Here is a 5,352-nt window from a genome sequence, read left to right on the forward strand (position 1 = left end):
ATATGGATGTGAGAGTTGGACTATAAGAAAGCTGAGCGCCTAAGAACTGATGCTTTTGAACTGTGGTATTGGAGAAGACTCTCGAGAGTCCCTTGGACTGCCAGGAGATCGAACCAGTCCATCCTAAAGGAAATCAGTCCTGCATAGTCACTAAAAGGACTAAAGCTGAAACTCCCAATATTTGGCCACCTGATGCGAGGAACTGATTCATTGGAAAAGTCCCTGATGCGGGGAAAGATTGAAGGCAGGAGGAGAAGGGGATGACAGAGGTTGAGATGGCTGGATGGCATCACTGACTCCTTGGACATGAGTTTGAGTAAGCTCTGGCAGGTGGTGATGGACAGGGAGGCCTGGCGTGATGCAATTCATGGGGTCGGAAAGGGTAGGACATGACTGAGCAACTGAAATGAAATGAACTTATTTTGGTGGGTGGACAGGACTTTGGTCCCCTACGAGATGAACCAGAACAACCCAGCAGAGAATACAAATCTCTGGTGTAAGATGGCATGAGAGTGGCGGTGCAGGGCAGCAGTGGTCAGATATTTCAATAACTGCTTTAGTGACAAATGGGCTGGAAAGGACAGGTTTGGGCTAGCCTGCCTCTCACTATGTGTTCTTCCCCTAACTCGCCCAGTGTCCTCAGTGCTGACGGGAGGTACTGCTGTGAAAAGTCACATGAGGGAAGGCATAGTAGAGCATGCCCATGCTGCCTCTGCCTTGGTCCAACACACTGGCATATTGATCACCATTGCAGCCTGCTTCTGTTTCAAGGAGGAGACCAGGTTCCTGAGAAGCCGCCTCTGTAGGCGGGGCTCCACTGTGGGCAACCCCTCAGTGCCAGGCCCACTGGGGGTCCCCTGCATGGCCAGGAGCATTGAGTAGCCATTGAGGCTCCCCTGCATGATGTGTCGTGTTACTTCTTCCAGCTTGGGCTGCTCCAGGTGTAGGCGCTGGGCAATCTTCAGCTGGGTCAGCTTACCCCTGGAAGTGTGATCTTTTGAGGACTGCTGCTCACCCCCTGATCTCCCTCTAGGACGTGCATAGATGTCGGGAAGCAGCTGTTTTTCAACACCAGAAGCCTGTTTCAACCCAGCTGCAGCGTCTGGGCATCCTCTGAAGGATTCTTGAGCTTTTAGGTTTCATGTTTTGGTTCTTCCAGAGGCTTGGGCTCAGCCTAAGTGGTCCAAAGACCACCTCGCTCTCTTGGATCTTCTTTCCTGTAGGAAGATTCAGAAGCCACGTGGTGGGGGTGGCGGCTTCAGTCTTCCACCCCCTGTCTGCTGTAGCAGAGGGATTTGCTGCTGGACTCCTTGGCCCCTTCACTGGACTGATATGCCCTGTGCTCGGGGATTGCGGTCGGAGCCTCTGTCCGCAGGCTGCCTGCCACCCTTGGTCCTGCTCCGTTCCTCGTAAGGGAGTGGGTTGTCCTTCTGTGGTCACCGGAGAGGCTCTGGCGCTTCCATCTGTCCCCCCAGGCCTTGGGCAGGACAGACCTCTTGGGCTCCCCATCTCCTCCCCAGCTCTCACCCCTCCGGCTGTGCACCGAGCAGCTATAGCCCTAGAGGCTGGGCAGTCAAAGCATTTACAGGGACTGGTCCGGTCCCCTTCCGAAAAGGTCCTCTCGGTCTGAGTACAGAAGGTGTGTGTTTGTGGGCAGGGGGGTGGGGGCGGTGGGTCCTGTCCTGCACCTGCAGGTTGGCATCCAGGTTCCGGTGCCAGGTATACCCGTCTTGGAGTAGTGCACAGGGAGTGGATTAGGTCAGTTTTTATTCCAGTCCCAGAGAAAGGCAATGCCAAAGAATGCGCAAAGTCCCGCACAATTGCACTCATCTCACACGCTAGCGGGCTTTCCTTGTAGCACAGTCAGTGAAGAATCTGCCTGCAGTGCAGAAGACCCGGGTTCGATCTCTGGGTTGGGAAGATCCCCTGGAGAGGGAAATGGCAACCCACTCCAGTATCCTTGCCTGGAAAATCTCATGGACTGAGGAGCCTGGTGAGCTGCAGTCCATGGGGTTGCAAAGAGTTGGGCTCCACCGAGCGACTAACACTTATTCACTTACTTACCCACGCTAGTAAAATAATGCTCAAAATTCTCCAAGACAGACTTCAACAGTACATGAACCGTGAACTTGCAGATGTTCAAGCTGGATTTATTTATTTATTTTTTATTACTCAAAAATGGTTCATTTTTTATTTCGCTTTCTGACTCTGTGCTTGTGCTTTCAATACTTTCACAACGATCTTCTGCTCTTCAATAAGGAAAGCACGCTTGAACCTGTTGCGGACACATTTAACACACATGGAACCACCATAGGCTCGGCTGACGTGTTTCTTCGTTTTAGACAACCTCATGAGAACTTTAGGTCTCTCAGCACGAACGCCTCTAAGTTGGCCTGGGCACACACCACATGCGGTTAGGTGTTTTCCCAACCTTCTTGGTGTAAAGGTAAACAATTCTATTACCAGGGTTTCAGGACAGCCTGGTTTTGTTAGAGGCTGTATTGTAGGCCAGCCTACAGCGGTATGTCAGAGGCAACACCATCCTGAATGCCTCTAGATGCCGTCGCCGGAAGAGGAAAAAAAAAAAAAAAGCTCAAGCTGGATTTAGAAAAGGCAGAGGAAGCAGAGATCAAATTGCCAACATCTGTTGGATCATCGAAAAAGCAAGACAGTTCCAGAAAAACATCTACTTCTGCTTTATTGACTATGCCAAAGCCTTTGACTGTGTGGACCACAACAAACTGTGGAAAATCCTTAGAGATGGTAATACTGGACCACATGACCAGCTTCTTGATAAATTTGTATGCAGGTCAAGAAGCAACAGTTAGAACGGGACATGGAACAGCAGACCGGTTCCAAATAGGGAAAGGAGTACATCAAGGCTGTATATTGTCACCCTGCTTATTTAACTTATATGCAGAGTACATCATGAGAAACCCAGGGCTGGATGAGACCAAAGCTGAAATCAAGATTGCTGGAGAAATATCAATAAGCTCAGATATGCAGATGACACCACCCTTATGGCAGAAAGCGAAGACGACGTAAAAAGCCTCTTGATGAGAGTGAAAGAAGAGAGTGAAAAAGATGGCTTCAAACTCAACATTCATAAAACTAAGGTCATGGCATCTGGTCCCATCACTTCATGGCAAATAGATGAGGAAACAGTGGAAACGGTGACAGACTTTACTTTGGGGGGCTCCAAAATCACTGCAGATGTTGACTGCAGCCAGGAAGGTAAAAGACGGTTGCTCCTTGGAATAAAAGTTATGCCCAACCTAGACAGCATATTAAAATGCAGAGACAAAAAAAAACTAAAATAAAATGCAGAGACATTACTTTGCCAACAAAGGTCCATCTGATCAAGGCTTTGGTGTTTCCAGTAGTCACATATGGATGTGAGAGTTGGACTATAAAGAAAGCTGAGCGCCGAAGAACTGATGCTTTTGAATTGCGGTGTTGGAGAAAACTCTTGAGAATTCCTTGTACTTCAAGGAATTCCCAACAGTGCATTCTAAAGGAAATCAGTTCTGAATACTCAATGGAAGGACTGATGCTTAAGCTTAAAGTCCAGTACTTTGGTCACCTGATAGGAAGATCTGCCTGATCTTAAAATATCCTGATTCTGGGAAAGATTGTAGGCAGGAGGAGACGGGGATGACAGAGGATGAGATGGTTGGATGGCATCGCTGGCTCAATGGACATTGGTTTGAATAAACTCGGGAGTTGGTGATGAACAAGGAGGTCTGACATGCTGTAGTCCGAGGGGTCGCAGTGTTGACCTGACTGAGCAACTGAACTCTAGTGATCTAGGAACTTAAAATATAATGAAGGCAGTAAAAGAAATGTCTTTTTCACAGTGTGTCCGATGATTGCCAACCACATGTCTTATGTTGTATCGTAACCATCAACGTATACACAAGTAGTTTTACCTCGAGTGATAGACCCAATCATGAAGTGCTCTTCAACTCTTATTGTGCATCAAAATCGTCTGTGGAAAAAATTTTTTAAATATTTGGAAATTCTATCTTTTAAGTGTAGAAATTCTGGTTCAGTTGGCCAGAGGTTGGACCTGGTAACTTGGAAAGCTCTTCAGGTGAATTTAATGTATAATTTGAATTGAAACCCCTGTATTTGTTTAGAGTACAGGTAGGGGCCAAAAGTTAGTTACTGGAGAAACTACGAGCAAATTGTGTTAGTCTCAGAAGAAAAGAATGTTGAATATTTGTGATGGGAAACAGTGTCAGTGAATGAACTTTAACCGTTTTAAAAATAGAATGCAATTGTTTATTAAAATCTTATTCAACAAAATTTGTTGAGTGCCTGTTATGAGGCAATCAGTGTGCCAAGCTCTAAAGACTTGAAGACAGGGTCCTTGCCTTCGTGAGACAGTTTGACTTATGTTTCTTTAAGTCAAAAAATAATTACACAAACAACTAATCACAAATATTGTGCATGCTATGAAAAATATCTCAAGAGTGTTTAGTCTAGTCTGGAAGCTCAAGGGAAACCTTTCATAAGTGTTGTTTAAAGTTTGCATTTGATGTATGACCTGGGTAATGTTTCTATGTGTCTAGGGGCTCTGAAACAAGAAAGAATGCTGTTGTAATGGTCCCTAAACCAGCAGCATCATCTAAGAACTTATAGAGATGCAAATAATCAAGTCCCACCTTGGACCTACCTAATGAGAAATTTTGGGAGTGGAGTCCAGGTATCTGTGTCTTAACAAGCCCTTCAGAGGATTGTGACCTAAATAAAGTGTGAAACTTCCCTGGTAGCCCAGTGGTCAAGACTCTGAGTTTGCAATGCAGGGACCTGGGTTCAGTCCCTGATCCCACATACCACAGGTGGCCATTTCTTCCTGCCCACCCTCCCCCGCCCCGTCCCCAGGATCTTCCCAACTTAGTGATCGAACCCATGTCTCTTGCCTCTCCTGCATTGGCAGGCAGATTCTTTACCACTCTGCCATCTGGGAAGCTCTAAGATCCCACATGTGCGAGGTAGATGGAAGATCCTGCCCATGTGCCACAACCAAGACCAGCACAACCAAATTAAATAAATATTTAATAAATAAAAAGAAAATGGTTAATTGTATGGGACTTCCCTGGCAGTCCAGTGCTTAGGACTCCACGCTTCCACTGCAGGGCATGTGGGTTTGATCCCTGGTTGGGGAACTAAGGTCCCACAAGCTGCATGGTGCAGCCAAAAAAAAAGGTCACCTTGGAAGTTGTGAGGAGGGGGATATGGAGGGTGAAAGAAACAAGAACACTTGTGAGACACATGTAGTGGTCTAGGCAAAATATGAAGGAAAAATAGTGATAGTGTGGATGGAGAGATGGAAGTATATATAAGAAA

At 46.7% G+C, this 5,352-nt stretch overlaps 2 pseudogenes; both read right to left on the reverse strand.

The window, feature by feature from the left end:
- Positions 1 to 556: 556 nt before the first annotated feature.
- On the reverse strand, positions 557 to 3,750 carry LOC133052563 (putative RNA-binding protein 15B; annotated as a pseudogene).
- Positions 2,172 to 2,569, reverse strand: LOC133052036 (large ribosomal subunit protein eL34-like; annotated as a pseudogene).
- Positions 3,751 to 5,352: the final 1,602 nt, after the last annotated feature.

The sequence above is a fragment of the Dama dama genome, chromosome X (assembly GCF_033118175.1).
Source record: "Dama dama isolate Ldn47 chromosome X, ASM3311817v1, whole genome shotgun sequence".
Lineage (NCBI taxonomy): Eukaryota > Metazoa > Chordata > Mammalia > Artiodactyla > Cervidae > Dama > Dama dama.